The 22,099-nt window shown below is 28.3% G+C and overlaps 1 protein-coding gene across 5 annotated transcripts in view; it reads right to left on the bottom strand.

The window, feature by feature from the left end:
- Positions 1 to 22,099, bottom strand: part of LOC142321750 (protein spitz-like) — a 429,978-nt gene that overhangs the window by 106,134 nt on the left and 301,745 nt on the right. For 3 of the 5 annotated variants that reach the window (XM_075360092.1, XM_075360093.1, XM_075360095.1), the window contains exon 2: positions 13,828 to 13,912. The exons of the other annotated variants lie outside the window; for them this stretch is intronic. The gene's annotated coding sequence lies outside the window, so the exon portion shown is untranslated. The remainder of the gene's footprint in view (positions 1 to 13,827; positions 13,913 to 22,099) is intronic. 5 annotated transcript variants of the gene reach the window in all.

Below are 22,099 nucleotides of genomic sequence, written 5' to 3'. Positions count from 1 at the left end.
TAAGCCGGGACACGACCGGAATGGTATGAAAGCTCTTCATACTTATTTTCGAAAAAAATTAAAATTTCCCCAATATATATTGTTAAATGGACAACTATATTTTAATGAGAAGTCATTTAAATACCTAAAAAAGTTAAGAATTGTTCATGTGATTGCGCCAAAATAGCATCAAAAAAATCACTATGCTTGTCTTTTTGATGTTAGCCAGAACTTAGTGTTACTGAACGTCAGTAATAACCAAACATGCTACAAGTTCTTAATATAACTGATCAAAATATTTAATCAGGTGCTATGTAACAATACTTTACTCCGTTGGAAAATATTTCAACAAAAATACATAATACCTCTAATTATTTATCAAGCTATAACCATCTGAATTTAAGAAAAATTACGCACCAGAATAAATAACAAAAATAATATAGTAATTTTTCTTAAAAAATAATTTTATTACGTACTTACTGCATATGTTTTCTTTTTTCACGTTTAGTGCTTTCGCAGAGATCACTGCTTTATCAGAACGTAAAAATTATATATGTCGGACAAAAAAATTTAGAGAAGTATGTTTACAAAATAAAATTAACTATTCTGGTGCTATTATCTACCGAAGAGTTTAATGTTCTGCCAGAAATGTTCATACTGTAACTGTATCATTTCGATAGAGATCACTGCGAGAACGGTAAACGTGAAAAAAGAGAACAAAATAAGCAATAAGTACATCACAATTGTTGGTAGGATGCAACTAGCTAGAAGTTTGTTAAAATAGTAATAATTATAATGACTTTAGTCTTTAATGAACTAACAAATACAGCAATGTATTACAAAAAAATCCCTTTCGGCACGCCGGAAGGCAGAAGTAGATTTCACCAGTGCCAAGTAATAAAAAAGATTTCCACCTTGAAGATAAGAAAACTTAACCAACGATCACTTTAATCCGATTCGATAATGTGCCTATTAAGGGAGGTACGATTCTTTTTGTCTTCGAAACCCCATTTTTTCAATCCCCTGGCCAATGGTTGATGATATCAAAAAACTTTACTTACATACGTTTTAGGCCCTTATCCAAAAAATAGTAGGAACTTTAAACGAATCCGACATTTTCCTTAATAAGAAAGTTATAGCGATATTTTGTTATTTTTTTATCTTCGAAAAAGCCCTCCCCCATGGCCAGATTTTGCCCGTTCCTCGACCGAGTTATTTTTAAAGAACAATTTGGAAGTAATTAGCGTAAAATTACGGAAGTTATCGTGTCCACAAGAAAGTGAAATATATACATTTAAATAAATAAACGTTTGACCTGACGGTGGTTTTGAGGTCTGGGGGATGTGAAACGCGAAGATATGTCGAAATTTTCCGGAAGTCGAATCATAGTACACATTACAACAAGTAGATTTCTTATGAAATCTACCAAAAAATAACGATGTTAAGGTATAGCATAAATGAATTTTAAGATGGATTCTGAGAAAATAAAATTTATATTTTTCCATAGGTTTCAAACTATAAATCTATTTGTAACTGCAATTAATTTATATGATTCATTTACGTATATTAAGCTGCCATACATAACCGATTAGGTTAGGTGACCACAAAACACAAACCATTCACTAAGGAAGTGTTTATCAGTTTTCGTCTAGTTTAAATGAATGTACTGTCATCTGTGAAATACAGATGACGCCTGCACTCTGTTCATCACAAGGACCGATTGAAAAATAAATAGACATAGTTTCATTACTTTCTGAAACTAATACTATTTGATATCAGACACTTTACACGTACAATATCCGTAAATTTTTAAGTAATAATGTAAAGCAACAAATAAATGTAACCCTTTCTATCGAGAAACAAGGAATTTTATTAGTACAATAATATCATCATATTAGTCAATTAAAGTCATATCATCATAATAGTAAAAGTAATTGGAAAAAACTTATGTTGACTAAGATATATATATATATATATATATATATATATATATATATATATACTTTAATTAACCTACTTATAATGATTAAATTGAAAAGTCAACGAAAAATGATACTTCCTATTGATTTAAATGGTTTGTCGTTTTCAATAATAATTTAAAAAAATAACACAATATCCTATTAACAGTAGAGTGGCTACCGTTTACATTTAGAAACAAAAAATACAGATACATCAAAATTAATAAATTAACCAAATATGGAAAACAAATAAGTTATTAATATTAATAACGTAATATTTCAGTATATAATTATGTTAAAAAAAAAAATGGAAAAATGTTTAAAACGGAAAAAACAAACAAAACAATCGTTCCAAAAGAAGTAACATGCACACAAAGAAAGATATAAAAATAAATGAAGACATGTGTGTGTAAAAATAATAATTAGAGATTTTTTTTGATAACTGTGCCTAATTGTCATAGTAATTGTGAAACTTGACATCTGGTTTAACAATTGTCCACTAACACCATCCTCTACTTTCGTCCCTAATTCTTACTACGCATATGTTGCTTACTGAAAATATTTTACGTTTAATATCGTGTTAAAAATAATAATAATAAACCAATATTATACATTCTTTATTTATAAATAATTTTAACATGTCTACATTAACTCTTTTACGACTAAATAATTTAATGCATAAAACACATGCAAAACAGGTACAATTACACGTAAAACATTAAAGCGCATATAAACACCAATGACAGTACAGTTTCCTTCAGAATCTTTTATATCAATGTATAGGAGCACGACATTTTATTAAAAGCGGAGTGTTCGGCACGAGAAAGTAACCGCCCCGCAATCTGCTAGTATTTGTATTTCAAGAGACTCAGCTTTATTCGATAGCTATTCGTTTTCTTATAAAGTCATCGGACAAGAAAGAAAGAGTCCCGTAGCCCATAAACAGCTTGAATACCAAGGGTTCTAAATATCTTTGCATTCTCAGTACCGATGATCAGTACAATCAAATGTATACCTAGAAAACCGATCAAAATTGAGGTAAATTCGCAGCTGGTGAAAGAACGATTAACGGAATAAAGAAAAGCGCTAAAAGAAAAACGCATTCCCTTTCGATCACCGAGCACCCATCACTTGACCACAAAGCCTTGGAAGATCGGGACAATTATAACAGAATAAGAGCAACATAAACAACGACTTTGCTTTAAACCACCTTAAACATATCCTCTAAGAAAAGCCAACCGAGTTTTCAGGCAAAAGGGCTCGTACAGGAAAAACTTCACTCACCCCGGAATTGTGTGGCGTATTCAACTGAATCATAAATGTTCACAGATTATAGAAAATCTACCCGTGTACAATGCTGTCGATCTACGGCAGTAATATAAAGCAGAACAAAAAAAATTCCCTTCGGGATTGTTTCTACACAGACTGGACTGGCAAATCAACTCGTAAATCTATTATACAATATATTTATTTTTTTAAATTCCCAACTTTTGTTCAACATCCTGAATATATTTTGCCTTACTAAATATATTTCAATTATTTCTTAAATGTACCAGTTAAATATCTGTTAACTTAATTAAACTTATTGGTATACACTTGTATCGAAAATACGACTACATTCGCCCGATTTATGGTTTTTTTCCTTTACTAACTTGCAGTTAAGAATAGATATATTAAATTTGTCCTGATATATAATATTCAAACAACGTAACACATTCAATGTTGCTTTATTACATCTGCATGTAAATAATTATAAGCAGTTTATTTTAAAACAATAAATAAATTTTCTAAATCGATAAACCCAAATAACCATATAATAAGTTCTTTAGGAAAATAGAATATTGACTAATAAAAATAAACTTAACCACAACAGCTATTAAATTTAAAAAATAAATAAATACATCAAAAAGTAATATAAAAATAAGGTAATAAAATAAAGGTTTTTTTTTAATAAGAAAAAGTGAAATAAATAAGTTTTACTGAAACAAATCGAAATAAATGATTTAACTTAATCAATTAATATCCACATCATTACATTTAATTCTGTTATATATTTCCTCGTCTTACAGCTTTTTAAAGGTACTTTTATTCTAGGTTTTTTAGTTTCTATGGCGATCAGACCACGTTTAATTATAAAGCCTGAAATATTATAGTATACGAGTGCAATATGCGTAATCTCCGTTTTCAATATTTACTCAACTATTATTACTTTTATGTACAGTAATAAAAATACAATTATTTTCTAAACAACCAATTAAATAATAAAACTCTTTCAATTTTAATATTTACGAATTAAAACGATAATAAATCTATAGTTTAAAACCATATAAAGACGGGATATTAAGAAATATCATTAAACGCAGTTTAATTACCGATCTTTTGCAAATAAATCAGAAACCGGATCCTTCGGTATTAAGTTTAGCAATTAAGGAATAAAAAATGCATACAGGTACTTTTATATGGAATGAAAAAAAAACAGTAGCCAAACTACAGTAGGCTAAAAACTAGATAACAGATTTTTTTTTAATTTTAAGGATCCCGATATTATAATTTGAATATTTTTTCTTATAAAAAAAAACGCAAATCAAAAAACAATAAGATAATAATGATTTTAATGAAAAGAGATAGATTTACATAGTAATTAATCAATCGATTCGACTGTTTATATAACAAAACGTTTAAGTGACATTTACAAACATTTAACGGCCATGACTGACACAAGACTAAACTTAACAGGTTACACCAATAAAAAATTAATACTTCATATTTTATTAAAAGAAAAGAAACCAGTCAAATAAAGCAACATAAAATTATCGACGAAAAATTTTATTCTTAATGTCTATTGGGAACAAAACAAACTAAAAAGATAAAACAAAACAGAGAAAAAGGGTAAACGAAAATTAATTTTAAATAGAGTGTAATCCTGTTACACTCTTTCTTTTCTCTTAGATCTTACGATAAAGTAAGATCTAAGAGAAACTAATAATATAGTATACAAAGATAAAAAAATTTACATTTAAATAAAATATAAAGTTTCATAACTTAACGGTTATAAACCATTTGACAATATACGTAACACACGTTCCTATAAATTACCGAAGTCGTTATCAAGAATAACAAGCATTCTATGGTAGGAAAACTAAAAAAAGTGAGGAATAAAGTGGTTTCTCGTTATCTTATTCGATGAACCTTATACTGCTTATCGATATGTCAAGCTAATATACGCCAACCTATATTCATTAATACCAAATGAACTGTTTCATTAAAAGAAATGTTTGTGTAATTAACACAATTACTTTAAGAGAAATCGGCTTTGATTGTGGTGTAATTTGTAGTTAGATATTTCCATGCAACCTACCAGATGGTATAGTAGTGAATGCGTCTTCGCAAATCAGCTGACTTCCAAGTCGAGAGTTCCAACGTTCAAGTCCTAGTAAAGGCAGTTACTTTTATAGGGATTTGAATACTAGATCATGGATACTGGTGTTCTTTGGCGGTTGGGTTTCAACTAATCACAATATCAGGAACGGTCGACCTGAGACTGTACAAGACTACACTTCACTTACACTCATACTTATCATCCTCATTCATCCTCTGAAGTAGTCCTGACGGTGATTCTCGGAGGCTAAACAAAGAAAAAAAGATCTTTCCATGCATCACAGACTGGTTAAGACCGTGGTGTACAGCAAAAAATTTGATGGGTACAATACAAGATGTTACAAAATCACAAGATGCATCGACGTGTACACAATACGAGAATACACGATTAAACTTACTTTATGTTGGCACTAAGGATTCACGTTTTTATAGAATTATATGTGTACATCGATTTCAGCTAGATATCGCTTGCGAGTTCTTTAAGTTCTTTTTGTCGAAGACTGCGGCAGTCTAAATAAAATAATGAGCGATTAATAACCGAAAGACATGAATTATATCAAAACTGATTAAATTTACTTATGTTAGAAAATGCACGTATAAAAAACGAGTAGGTTTGGAATAGAATTTCGATTAAAAATAATGAAGAAATTAAATTTATAAAATTTAAAGACAGCGTTTACGAAATATTTCAAAATAAATAATTCTTCACTAAGAATTAATGTATGTTTTTACATACAATGTATAAAACAGTTTTCATAGTTTAACAAAGGTATTTTATTGAAAGTTACACAATAAAATAGACGCCGTTGATTGCAAATTTCCATGTTGACAATATGTTAAGGAGCCCAGAAAAAGAATTAATTTGTTTAAACTTAAGGTGCACTAAATAAAATTACAAAAATAAGAGAAATAATGTTTGACGATACTAAAGCCTTTTAGATAAATTAAAATTTACAACGAAACAGAAAATTTTATTATATTCTTCCAGTTTCTTTTTGGACAGTCTCCTAGCTGTACTACGTTGTCTTACAAATATGTTCACCGCTATTTTAGAGTTGAGCACCCTATGTGGAACAGTTTATTTAAGTATAAACCATGACGCATAACGTTTATAAATATTTTTAACACAAATAATGTTTAATACCAATATATTAAGCTTATTATTTTTTTTGTAATGGGGAAAATATAAGGATTAATTAAAAACAAAAAAAATCATAAAAAAACAAACTGTTTCGACCGGGACCCCTTAAAATAATGTTTAAAGATCAATAACGAAGCCGATTTAAACTGGGTAGTTCAGTAATTACTAGAAAATATACATTTTTTGAAACTATTTGACAAAATATATATCATAAATCACTATTATTTAAAATAAAATCTAAACAAATTAATGGATACGTTTTTTAAAATTATCGTAAAATTTGAAAATACGCTTTAATAAAAGTAAGCTAGCTGAAAATAAAAGATTAACATTTATATTTATTATAAATCTTCACAAAAATTAGTCGAGACGCATTTATTTCATGAAACAATTAATACTAACTACAAAATAATTGTCCGACATTCTTTTTGCTTTCTATTTTTTCCATGAAGTGAAAGTAAGCTGTACACCAGTACATTACACATTACTTATTTCAAACAGTAGTAATCTGAGTGGTGATGTAAAATGCGTCTACCAGCCACCATAGCTTATATTGTTAATTAATTTTAAGACCATTTGAAAAAAAAAAACAAAAAAAATATAATTTCCGTAATAAATTAAAGTCCGGCAGATTTTTAATCGGTTCTTCATTACGTGTTTTTTTTTTTCAATTTTTAAAAAGTTAAAAATAATTAAAGAATAAAAACAAAATATAACGCATCATGAAATGTAAAATACATCATTAGTATAAAAATTTATTGTCCTAAATTAATTAATAAATATTATAACAAATATCAGAATGTGTTCCAAAAGAAATCAGTTTAATTATTACGAGTACATAATTTCCGAATTAATTAACTCGAATGACGGAAAAAATCCTGTAACAAGGAGAGAAGGTGAAAAAATATCGCCCACTATATTCTTTGTATACCTAACTCATTTAGTGATCATTCTGATCATAACACGTTTATAAAAATAGCACGTAATGTACTATATTTAGCACTGTTAGGCTAATAACGATCTGTTTAGGAATCCGCAAATAAACCGTCTCAAGAAAACAGAGATCATATTACGATACCATCTGATTGAACAGAATAACAATTATAATTAACGTGCTTTAGAAAATAATTTCTTGCAAAATTTCAAAACGTTAAGAAAGAATATGACCAAAATATTTAAACCGCATAAAAAACGTAGTTTTAGCATAAAAACTATAAAATTATTATAATTAAAAAAAGCGTGCATACTACATATTTATTACGGGACAGAAGACTGAAAATAATATTAGCGCTTACAAAATGACGGAAAGAGTAATTAATCCAGTTTTTTCTTGTTTAGCCTACGGGAATCACCTGACGGTGATTACCGGCTAACAAGATTCCCAGGCTAAAGAGGATGATATGTATGAGTGTAAGTGAAATATAGTCTTGTAAAGTCTCAGGTCGACCATTTCTGAGATGTGTAGTTAATTGAAACCCAACTACCAAAGAACACCGGTATCCACGATCTAGTATTCAAATCCAGTTTTACATATCTTTATGTAATAAACAAAATCTAATACAAGAATCACAGTATTTTTGCGGTTGTTAAATCGGTAATCGTTTATAATAATCCAACAGCCATCTACGTTTGTTAAATGTTATCAATAAAACCTCTACTCTCCGTAGTCTAACAAATCGCTTCAACAGTACGTCATCACTCTCTTTTACGTCCGCTATAATTCCTATACATTCTTCGACCGATGATATCTTTTCATTTTTTAAGATGCCCGTTCCACTTCAAAATTATGAACACCTTATTCAATGTTAGAAGGATTTTTCATCTTAAATTGCGTTCCATAATTTTACTGTGTAATAAAGTCCATTATATATCACTTGATTTGAGTCATGTACACTACGTAAACAGTTCCGATTCCAAGTTTCCGCGGTTTTTCTCTTATTTTATTTATAAAAAACTATATAATACTTATGTATTTAAATCCGATACATTATTCTGTCGGATTAGAGAAACTATACCATTTTTTTTTTTTTTTTTATTATAAATGCAATGGTAGAGAAAACATCTGAGATACAAGTAGCACTAGAAAGGGTCGCTTTTTCTGAGCGTAATTATCTTTATTATACAGCATATCCTCGAGATGAACAGAACGAAAATGTTACTTCAGGCGTGAGTAACATTACCATTTTGGAGAGCTTGGCATATTGTTACGTTACAGCATATTTAGCTTAATGAACTCACTCACTCACTCGCTTTCCAAAGTAACTCGGGATAGGATCCTTGTCATTTTTGGAAACGGTATTATCGTTTTCGTAAGCGACTTGAGCCGGGTAGTACAACCGTGTTATTTCCTTTCTTCAAGCAACCGTACGCCAAAAACCTACCAGAAGGAAACATACGAATATTCCTTTTTTCATAAAACTTTAAAATCTCAACTCCCGTAATCGATGTAATAGATTAATCTAAGTATACAATGAAAAAGCAAAGTTATCGTACGCAACAGATGCAAAGTACCCATGCCAAATAAAAATGAACACAATACATCGACGGATAAAGTGAACTTCAAAGCGGTTAATAGTTATGAACTCAGAATAGATCTCGTATGTTCAGAATTGTAAATAGAATTATTAATTGTAAATATAAATAAGATTAAACTAAACTATAATTTCGTTAATCGTTACGAAAATTAATTACTTTTAGAGGCGTAAAACTGTATGAAGGCCAATATATAGTCTAAAAAGGGTGCAATTTTATATAATAATAACAAAAACAAGATTTAAATCACTGCACAATATACGAACATTAGTTCACTTAAATTGTTTCACCGTGAAAAAAATTCATCACCATAGATGAAAGCGTCCACAATTAACCGAACGAAATAAAAATTAAAAAGAAGCAATACAGTTAGTTTTAGTTTTATAAATATATTAATACATATATATGTATATTTAAGAACTAAAGATTGTGCCAAGTGTTCAAGTGCTGATGAGGACAATGTTCTTCTCTTGTGATGTTAACCTATCATTGACGTTACTGCCCCCTCGGTTAAAAATATCAGTAAAGACGTTAACTCTTGAAATATATCTCGTTTCAGATCGCTATATAAAATACAAATAATATAATATCTTATACTTATTTTCGTGAAATAAAATTTAACTTCTAAAAACGAGTAAATGAGAAAAAAATTGTAATAATTATTGTATATAAAAATTAAACGGATATAATAATTTTATAAAAATAATTGAATTCGCTATTTGAAAGGGGAATAACTATTGTGCTGGTGTTAAACAGTCAGTAAATATTGCTTAAGAGAAATTTAATAAAATAAACTAATTCCTATTAATTGTAATCTAATTCTTAAAAGAAATAGCAAACGATTGTGCAGCGTCTATTTTATGTAAAGTATCCTTTGAACTATGTTTTATTTTAACGAAATATTTATTACATTAATCCACAACGTGAAGTTATATTTAATTTCGCATATACACTGAGATTCAAAAGAGAAAAGTATAATTTGCTGTTTTACACCATCAAAATTTACAGCCCTCAAACCTATTTATAATAATAATTTTGAAGAATGATCATAATATAAGAAGTTTCGATAAAATTACCATTCGTAACGTTTAATTTTTACTGTGGATCTTACGGATCGACAGAATTAAAAATAAATCATTTAAAAGAAAAGACAGAAACTTTTACGAAGAAAAGATTTTTTGCACGTTTTGCAAAATTAAACGTCGGATGAAAATGAAAACGTTTCTAAGATAAAGTTTTCGGCACTACATTATAATTAAGGAAATTTTATTCACGACTGTGACATATAATTTAAAGATAAAAAATTTTTTATCCTATTTTTATTGACGTTAATAAACAGAGAGAGGGCATAATTCTACCGAACATCAGTAATTCTAAACGGAGTCGCTTCAGATCTTAATACATTAAACATCATTAAGGGCATTATCATTTACAGTTGCTTTCTCTAAGAGTAATTATGCTATTATGTAGACCCTGCAGTGAAACAAAGATGTCACTTAGAATGGCTTGTCCGATCGACTTGCGTGTTGATTTTCATCGGTGATTGTTGACATCACGACATCGTACATTTCTGCTGAACGATTAATGACGAGGGGAAACAGTTTCTCATTTACCCTAATACGCTTGGAATAATGTTTTCATTCGTAGCATATCTGTAGAATTTTCAGGTGTAATTTGTGACTAGTATCGGATCATCTGCGTAAATATGCTCTTATATCATTGACAAAAAAATAATTTTACGTAACACGTGAGAACTGATCTTTGTAATGAAAACACGGTTCGGATTGAGAAATGAAAGATCCGTATTTAATATGAGAAATATTCGCACCGGTAACTACAGATTATCATTTTCAGTAAGATTCAAAAATATTAAAACTCAATTTTAACGTTTTATAATCAATTCCACTAAAAGTTTATTTAATAATATTCTTTAAAAATTGCGTATCTACAAGGAAATATTATTCTGTTTTTTTTTTTTGTTTTTTTTTAATACACGAGTAAATAGATATTTATTTGTGTCAAATTATTTTAGAGTACTAGCAACGATAGTACCGAGACGTAGTACTCTACTATAGTTAATGCTTCTATAAGAATGCTTTTTTCTTTCCATACAAATATAATATGTTATACGAAACTTCGTTTTAACGCAACAATCTTGTGTTACATATTTAATAAAAATAATTAAAAACTATTTCAAACGAGAAAAAAATTAACAGGAAATAATTAATTTTACCGATGAAAGTGTACGGAAACAACCACCAATAAATATAATAAAACAAGTACATAAAATAATTTAAAAATAATAAAATTTACAATTAACGATATTTATGATTCTATAAAAGATTTAAAAAAACAATGACAGCAAAAGATTAATTAAAAAAAAATCGGAAGATATATTTACAGGTAGGTCTGCTCTTAAATTAGACTGCCGTCAGTCAGTCGGTCGGGCGCTAAGAATTGGATGTGGTCCGGTGTATTTGAATGCAGACGACGAATCTTTATTTAAGCTCCATTGAACATTTACAGACCTATTAAATAGAATAACGCAGACAAATTATGGCCCAGCCATCTCCACATCGAGGAAGCAGTAAGAGACGATTAACGGAAATATATACGACAGGAGACGACAAAAACAGGAATCCCCCGATAAAACTAATACAGAAAAAATAAAAACGACATCAAAGAGAAAAAAATTCTGATGATCGCTTGACTTTTATCGGCAATAACCCGACGTATAATGTCTGAGATAGTTTGATAGATTAATTGACACTTATCTTGATCGTTTTACTAAAGACAAAAACTGCTGAAATTTGAACTGACAGTATCTAAATATATACAACTATTTATCTGATGTTACACCACGGATATTAAGTAAATTCTTAATAAGACATAAGAAAAAAATTTTTTTTAAAAATTCAAAGTTCAAGAAGTCGCATTCCACTTCAGAAAATAAGATACTTTGGAAAAAATAACAAAAAAGTAAACAATTTAAAACACAATCGATAATTCATTTTGAACTGTAAACTTACGGAATGGTGTTATGGATTATAATTTTACATTAGAATATCTAATTACGTAGCGGTCTTAAAATAACTATGTAGTTACAAAGTTAAAGGAATCAATTCTGTTAACAAAGATGACTAAATTAAAAAAAATACAATATATTTTTGTAGAGAGGAAATGTAATATTTTAAGTTAATAAACGGGCTTAATTTGATCAGAGTAAGGAGAGACTCATTCTGCCAGTTCTACTGAAACTAGGTTGGGCTTTTCAAACCCACCGGGTTGGTCTAGTGGTGAACGCGTCTTCGCAAAATCAACTGATTTGGAAGTCGAGAGTTCAAGCATTCAAGTCCTAGTAAAGGCAGTTACTTTTACACGGATTTGAATACTAGATTGTGGATACCGGTGTTCTTTGGTGGTTGAGTTTCAATTAACCACAAATCTCAGAAATGGTGGACCTGAGACTGTACGAGACTACACTTCACTTACACTCGTACATATAATCCTCATTCATCCTCTGAAGTAATATCTGACGATAATTCCCAGAGGCTAAAAAGGAAAAAGGAAGGAAAATTGGGCTGTTCAAAGAGTGATGACCAAAAAACCAATAAATAAGACACCTAATTTCTTCATGAAATTAAATATATTATGAGAAATGGCATTTTGAAACATTATCCAAAGAAAAATTATTACAAAAGACAATACAACACCTCGATAATCAAAATAAGATCATTTCAAACATGAAGTACACAACTTTAAACAAGATGGCGGGCACCGTCATATTCTTGCGACTGAAATGTAAGAAAGGGGTTCATCTGTAAAAATATGGCCTTCAAAGAACACAAAATTGAAAACAAACCTTATCAACAGACTACATACAATCATTGTTGGAACATGCACCAAAAAATGCGCTAATAAATACCAACCGTAAAAGTCAAAAACTTTTAACACAAAAAACACCAATATTATACGTATGAATCATGACAGTTTTCAAACAATTGACGTATTTGTAAAACATCTTAGACGGTACAATTAAGTATGTAGATATTTTAATGCCCTAACCTGAGTGTTCATAGGCTTTCTGACACGAGGTAGATACTGACAGTTCCAAAAACGGCAGTGCCATTTCAAAGTATAACAAGAATTCCCCAGGCCAAGTGTTAGGAAAAGCGAGGAGTGAAGCGCGATCTCGTTGTCTTTTGAGCCGAATATACGTCGTATGCTAAGACCAAAGAAATTTAACGATTCTCGGCTGTAAAAGTGACAGCGCTTCATTCGTTTACGAAAGCAATTTGCCGTATTTTCTCCGATCGAAGAAAATCTGTTAATATTCGTAAGCAACAAATTAATGAACCGTTTTCTGTTGAAAAATGATGTGTTATCATTAAGTGATCAATAATAATCTTTCGGTAAAAGAAAAGACTCATTACATCCACCAACATAAATATAGGCTACATATCAATAATTCATGTTAACCGAAATATAATGAAAAGAAACATTATCGATCACTAAAGAAAACTGAAATAAAAATCTCGATTAAATTAATATATCCGAACAATTTTTCCAAAAAAAAATTACAAATTCTTGAAAAGTTTAATTATTAATAACGAAAAAAAATTAATTTCAAATAATTAAAAAAAAAACTAAAAATTATCAAATTAAAATATATATACATATTTAAATGATCAACAAATTAAATGATATATGATATAGAAATATACAAATTAGAACAAGTTACATAAATAAATATAACTAATTAGAAATAAACATTGTACAATAAAAGTGATGTAAAAATTAACTAATAGAAATATAACAAAATCTTAAGAAACAACTTACAACCATCCTTAGCATTACTTTCTAATGCCAGTGCTAATTTGTTCCTATGCAAACGGTTACAATTAATTGACTTCTCATGTCCTACCTGAAACATAAAGGAACGATGTGCTATTAGCATAAAACTAATTAAATAAAATAAAATAAAATGTTAGAAGATAAATTAAGTAAATAAACAAAGAGAATCCCGTACGTTAAATTAATTTACTTAATTAAATTATTGTCGCTAGAAAACCAAACATTTTAGATTCGCATTCGCTTATTTAATAAAAGTATAAGCTAAAAAAATGAACTTCAAAAAATCTACAGAATTTTCTTTTATAATTTTATGTGATCTTAAAAGAAAAAGAAAAATGTGACCTGAAACCGCGGAGGAGTTTTTCAGTGTATCCGACTTGAATTTTAGCTTCCGCAATCCAACGCGATTTATTACTTAACACTACCGTAACTTTATACAAAAAGAACTATCATAAATTAACGAAACCAAACAAACGGTTTCTTAATTTCACATAAAAAATACAATCTACACTTACTGTATAAATTTACACAGTATTATTTGTTTTACCTTTCTTAAAATCTTTTTTTATTATTATATAGGAAATAAAATTACAATACGATGATTTTGATTATCAAAAAACAAATAGAACGATTCAGAAGAGACCGAAAAACCTCTCCTGGAATAAGAAATAAATTCAAACCGTACAAGAGTGAAAGATTAAGTGAAAAAGAAAGTGACAGACGTAGAAAAGCAAGAAAATAAACGGGCCTTTTGAAACGTCGTATTACGAACGAATGATAATATTGACACATATATATACAGTTCCAAATTATAAAGTAGATTAACGAAAAGGCAAGTTTGTAGTAGAATACTCAAAAAATGAATCCTAATTTGGTAAATCATACCTTATAGCATTAATTCTATATTCCATTTTATATATACTCGTGTATATATATATATATATATATATATATATATAATGTAAATTAAATGATAATATGTGTATATATACATAAAAAGTAAAATCTTTAAGGGAAAAACTAGAATATAAGACGTAAATAACTGATACGCAAAATACTTTCAGATTGAAAAATGAATATAGAAAAAGCAATGGAAAACTGAATCAAACTAATTAATTAACTGAATTAACGGGCAAATGGAACTACTTACAAGAATATTTTTTAATTTTGTTAACATAAACCGTATTTATTTATAAATAATGAACGGTGAAAAACTTAAGTAAATAAACAAACAGGTTAGACGATATTTTCTACAAAAAGAAAAAAAAAGAGCTTTTTTTAAGTAAGTTACAAACACGTGTATATATTGAGGATAATTTGAAATTTGAATTCGGATATAAAGAAATCTGTGTGGACTGCACACGACTTCCTTGTACGCCTATTAAATTACATATACACATTTTTTTTTTAATGAAAAGTACATCAAATTTTATTTCACTAACAACTTCTGATTTTTTCTTTTTTTTATTACTGAATTATTATTTAGATTGTTTCATAATGCCAAATCCATATTTTATTGGATTTTGGGCTTTTTTTGTGGATATTTTTGGTCCAGTCGTTTGCAATCAAAAGGGAAGGTGAACAACTACATGTTTTTGAGTTATACGAGATACATATGTACGTACCTATATACAGACGTCACGCCGAAAGTAGTCAAAATGGATTTAGGGATAGTCAAAATGCATATTTCCGTTAAAATCTGAAAACCGAAATTTCTTGTGATTACAATACTTCGCACAAGGAAGTAAAAATAATACGAAAAATCAAATGAATAACGTTGTGTGTGTGTGTATATATATATATACAAAAGTTAACTCCTGTCTAATCTCCATAGTATTAAAAAAAAAAAAAAAAAAACATCTGCGAGTATTGCACAAAGTTTGTTAAACGTTATTCAATATAATTTTTGCGTTACTCATCAGCATAGTATCTCGCCATATAAGAGAGTAGTAATTAATTTATTAAAAATTTCCTTTTTTAAAACAGCATTATTTTTGACAATGCGTTATTAAATATTACAAATCAGATAAAATATAAAAATTGTTTTAATTAAGGTCCCCAAAATCGTTTAATTATTCTAAACCAATTTCATATTATTTCTCAACTTCGCATTATCATTATTATTTCACATAATATTATTTTTTAATGCAAATACGGTATATTTAAAAAAAAATATCTTACTTTGATATGAGAATATTATATATTTTTTTACATAAAAGAGAAGATATATGATATGAGAATATTATATATTTTTTTACATAAAAGAGAAGATATACCACTCTCTTTTTTTTATTTAATAATATCGTACCTGTTAATACAGCTTTAATCAAAATGTTTACGCATTTCTTTTATTCTTCAGGCAAATTCTGAATTTTTTTTTCTAAAAGTGGAACAGCAAACCTACAGTACCTGACGTTATTTATATCATTTATATTGTTGTTTCGATAAAATATATGCGCATAAACAGTACGTTAATCTGTAAGACGAGTTTAAGTGAATGGTTAAATAACAACTTAACATTAACAAGATATTTTTCCCTTTCCAGACAATAAATATAATTAGTCCCGGAGTCTTCGTGGGATCGATACAAATTTTTATTGCACATAGTATAAGCGATGTAGTGAATAACATTACTACTTTTAATGTTAATAATTATTACTACATTTAGAGGTACTTGGGAGTAGTATACCTGTAAGACGTAGACGAGCACACGTATTGTTAAATAAAATAAAAATATTCACCGTCACACACAAAAAATATATTATGTAAATGAAGTCATTTAATTTTTAAAAGTCATATATTTTCTACTTATAAATAAAGAGGAAAGATTACACACACATTTTGTTATGAATGAAAGGCTCAATGAACTCGCGACTCTAACTCTCTCCTTGAAATGTTGCTTGCCTAGAGTCTATAAGCAGAGGTTACACATAATTAAATATATACGTGTGTGTGTGTATATTTATGTATACGTAAGGAGGTATGTACCGCAAATTACGCCACCATTTGCAAGGATATACAAGGTGACTGATATGTATAATTTTACTCCCACCAAGTAACATAATTATTGAATTTCGCAATACTTTTGCACTATCGGCTAATAACTATTCTTACAAAAAGAAATAAAAATAAATAAAGATGAAATCCTGAAATTAATAAAAAAATGTAAAGAAAATAAAAATGAAGTATTTTTATTGTGAGAACATATTCTATTATATTTACAAAAAAAAAATCTTACAGTGTGGGGGGAGATTGAAAGGACGTTCCAAAGGATTGGAATTAAAATTTTACTCTTGCGTAATTTTTAAATTTTCAAAATATATCATTCCCTCTTCCACAAATTGTTTTTACTTCCTTGTACGAAGTAAAGAAAGTATTGTGATTGCGAAAAATTTCGGTTTTCAGATTTCAACTAAATTTTGTAATTAGGATTGTTGTAACATCTAGCTGTGCAACTCTTATTTTCATTGAAATCGACTAGACCAAGTGTCCAAAAAAAGGCCAAAATCCAACAACATTTGAATTTTTTCTTAACATCAGTAATCAGCCATCATTGAGAGATTTTTGAGGATCTATCATAAGTAGTAATTATTTTCATTGACTCCAGAGTTATACCCGAAAATAAAATTTTAATTAATGAAATATTAAATGAAATATATATGAATGAATATTAATGAAATATATATGAACACAAATGAAAGTTTGATAAAAAATTATTAAACTGAACATTACGGAACTTCACAAAATTTAATATTTTCCTTCTTCCTTTCTTCTTTTCTTCCCATTTCCCCTTTTCACTATTTCCCTTTTTCCATTTTTCTCAGAAATATTTCTTTTCACTAATGTTTAATCTGCGAGTCAAATCGTACTGAAGTGCAATTTTTCGAAATATCTCGACCCCAACGTGACCTAGCGGGTCCATTTTTTGCAAAAATATTTCTTTTCACGTAACTAATATATATTCTGAATACGGCAAATCGGACCATAAATACAATTTTTCTAAATCTCGACCCCAAAGCCACCTAGCGGGTCCATTTTTTGCAACAATATTTTTTTCCACGTAACTAATATATATATATATATATATATATATATATATATATATATATATATATTCTGAATATGAGCCAAATCGAACCGTAAATATATTTTCTGAAAAATCTCGACCCCAGCGCCACCTAGGGGGTCCAAACTAATTCAGAAACCTTCACGGCGTGAGCACAAGAACTCACCAAAGTTTCATCGCAATCGGATGAATGATATAGGAACGCATTTATATATATATATATATATATATATATATATATATAAAATTATAACCTCTGATTGTAAACTATTTTTTTTTAAATTCTTTTTTTAATTCAAACATATTTATTTATTAATAATTAACGTATATTGTAAAAAAAAAGAAAAAAATGGGATACATAATTTAATAGGGGTACATGGAAGTCATGTGGTGTCTGCATCAGATTTTTTATAAACTCTTGCTGCTTCCCATTTTTATTCCGGTGAGCGACTTCAATATTTGTTTATTATATTTCTCAAAATTAGACACGTTATCGATAAAAGACAAGACAATAAACACCTAATTCAATTTTTGTATTATTTTTTTATTTTTTGTAAAAATGTATTTAAATCGGGCTATGGAAAATTTTCTATCTTTTACAGCACTGCAGTCCGTTATAAGGGGATACAATTTGATAATAATTTTGATTTTATTTCCAAGATGATTTAAAGATCTTTCACAAAAAACAAATTCTAAAAAACGTCATGAATATTTTAATCTTACAATTTTCCTCAAGTTCCGCAATTTAAATGCCAAATTTAAAAACTAATTCCAAGAAATATCATCATAAATTTGATATTTTTTTATTTCTATTTATTGCCAAAACATAAAAAAATGTAATGAATTAATAAAAAAAAGAAAAAAACTACACTGTTTTATAATAATATTACCAAACTTGTTATGAATATTTTATAGAAAGGATTAAAAAGGAAATACAGAGTTTCTGAAGGAATTACAATTTAACCTTGTTAACAGTTAACTGTAATAGTAGCCTACGCGTAATATATATAAAATTAGTCTTCTGTAATTTTAAACTTGCTTGAGATTCTAAATTTAAAAAGAAAAAATAAATAAAACAAAAAAGTATATTATTAATAATAATAATAATAATAATAATAATAATAATAATAATAATAATAATAATAATAATAATAAATGAATAAAATGCTGTGAGAAAACGTATTATTAGCCTCTCCACTACGACTACTAACTAGAAAATTCTTACCATACACGTCAGTAATGACGTTTAAAAGCAACAGAAAAAACAAGATAGTTCTTAATAACAAGTGAGCATCTGCAGCAGAGATGTTATAAAATGTTAGGAACCCCAAAAAACAAATTAACCGTAAAAGTTCTAGCCGATAAAAAAAAAACCAATAAGAAATGAACTAATCTTAACATTTTCTCTAGTTATAACTAGACATGAAGGTTAAAAACGAAATTTCAATGCATATAGGGTAGTCGATAGTAATAATAATAATAATAAGCATGAATTACATCCGATTTACCAACTAACTTCACAGTTAGCATCTGCATCTTTAGCCATCCCTACAGATTCACCATAATGGCCTTAAGATAATAAAAGAAAAGGTATAAAATATTTACATTTAAATTACTCTTAAAAACTATAAATGATAATGCTAAATATTATTAAAAATATATAAATCATTACTGATGTAATTGAGTGATGCTTCTAAGGAAGAAATTCTATATATTAATAAGAACTTTTTCATCTAAATGCGATTTTATCCTGTATTATTTTTTCCAATTCTCTTGAAAAGTTATGTCACAAATCGCAAGTAAATATGACCAGATGTGTTGAAAAATTACAAAAAAATAAGAACGAATACTATTTTTCTTAAGTTAACACATGAGAAACTTTCAAAGGTTAAATAACCAAAATATTTTTATATAGGCTTTAAGTTTAAATAAATAACATAATAACAGAAAAGCTTGATGCATAGATAAGGTCTTCTTGGTTATATGTAATTTTCTTTTACATCGCAGAAAGCGTTTTGATTGTATTTGGTAAAACTAGTCATCTTCCGAAGTTATATATTTTGTAAATATTATTTTTTTCAAGCACAAACTAATATACTATTAAAAAAAAGATAAAACTTTATTTATACCATAATAATAACTATCTACGACCGTACAAAATATTTTAAATTAAGGAAATAACGCTAAGTCTTAATAATAATAATTACTTAAAAACCTTAACTAGTAGTATAAAATAGCATCCGTAAAGAAGCAATCTCAGAGTAACACAATTTTCTACATTTTTCAGTCTTTATTTGCGATTCGTGTTGGTAATCATTAAAAAATTACGTAGTAGTTTTTAAACAGACGAATTAAAATAATATACAACCCTAAAAACCTCCAAAAATTTCTGATATAATAAATATATAACTCCCCACAAAAAATATAATCCCTCATAAAGGAGGATTCAGCAATAATAGGTTTAAACGAATAACAACATATCAATTGCTCTTTTCTTACGATTATGTTTCCAAATTAAAAATAACTAAAACGGGCACCTATGAAATTGATAAAAACCCTTAATTTATATTTTTATTAAATTTTTTAACAATTAATGGTTGGTTAACAATATTAACAATTAACGCTTACCGTACGAATTTCCAAGCAGTGGTTCAGTTATTTGCAAAATATTTCTTGAAATATGTTTTCTTTTTAGGAAAATTAAAACGTTAAAAATAAGGTTTAATTTGTCAAATTTTCTTGTAATAATATCCATCGTCCACAGCCATCGTTACACTAAAAGATAATGGAAAATATATACAAAAATAAATCGTCCCGGAAATCGATTGTTTTTACTCACGATTATTTACAAACGCTTAAAATAAACTCGCGAATAAAAATAATGACGCGGAGGACGACCTGAATCTGATAGAATCGTGTTTCTACATCAAACATCATTGACACCGATCAAAAAATTCCTATAGGATCTTAAGTAGGCTACGAGTCCGGAAAGATTGTTCCGGAGACATACGGCACGTGAAAAATTCTTTTAATTCAACGCGCCCGACCGATTTGATTCCGAGAGACATGCTGGGCCGGCCGACATGGATGGTAAAACATTAATAAAAAAAAGAGCAGCGTTTCCTCGGACCGTGACGGTGCCCAACACACTTTTTCATTCCATTACATTTATTCGACCCCGAGGTGACGATGTACAGTCTCTGCAAAGAAAAAGAAACCGGTTCACAACAGACGGATTAAAATATTTATCTATATAGTACGCGGCCGTCAAGGTAAAACAACTTTTGACAGTAGAAACCCACATACGTTATCGTTCTATTAAGAATGACAACTGCCCACAAACGACAAGCCGTAAGCTACATTCAAAGCGTAATATGCGGATTCCCTTACGCCTTTCTGAAAACATTAGATCGCCAAGATCGATACAAATCTATAATAAAATAATACAAACAAACCGAGTAACGGTTTTTAAATCAAATAAGATGTAAGCGTAGATGTAACAAAATACGGAAATTAATTCTAGACTAAAAATTAAATAGACTAGGAGAAAATATAAACGAATACTAGTTCAATGTTGATAGCGGTTAAACCTATGAGTTGGAGTGGATGTAAATTTATATACCAAAAAAAATACTAATACTAAAAATAAAAAATTTTTATCAATTTAAAAGTTTATAACCATCTAATTTAATTTATTTTTTCTTTTGATTCTGGTAAGCACAGAATTCTTGTATTTTTATTGAACATGGAAAAAGAAGAAGATAAAATAAATTATCCAGTATAAAAATCTGCAAATAACACGAAAAATATAACTTTTAATTCAAGGAAAATAAGTAAAAATCTGTTTATTGTATTATGTAGACTACGTGAAAAAATTAAACAATTTCCTTTATAAAATAACTATCCTGTGGCGTTTAGAAAGTGTGGGAAATCTTAATTAAAATCAAAGAAGAAATTTTAAGGTATTTCGATAAGTATACTCTTATTCGATATCGCTAAAATAATGTTATATAGAAAATTTCATAACGGTAGATTGTAAACGACCGAATGATAAAGTAAGTACACAAATTTCGATTTTATAAATACTATAGGTATATCACCTATATACTTCAATAGTTAACCAAAAACACAATAACGAAAAAAAATCATAACTACATAGCAAAATGCCCACAAATTAAAAAAGCAGATAAA

Source organism: Lycorma delicatula, chromosome 3 (assembly GCF_047948215.1).
Source record: "Lycorma delicatula isolate Av1 chromosome 3, ASM4794821v1, whole genome shotgun sequence".
Lineage (NCBI taxonomy): Eukaryota > Metazoa > Arthropoda > Insecta > Hemiptera > Fulgoridae > Lycorma > Lycorma delicatula.
This window is presented reverse-complemented; position numbering and strand designations above follow the sequence as displayed.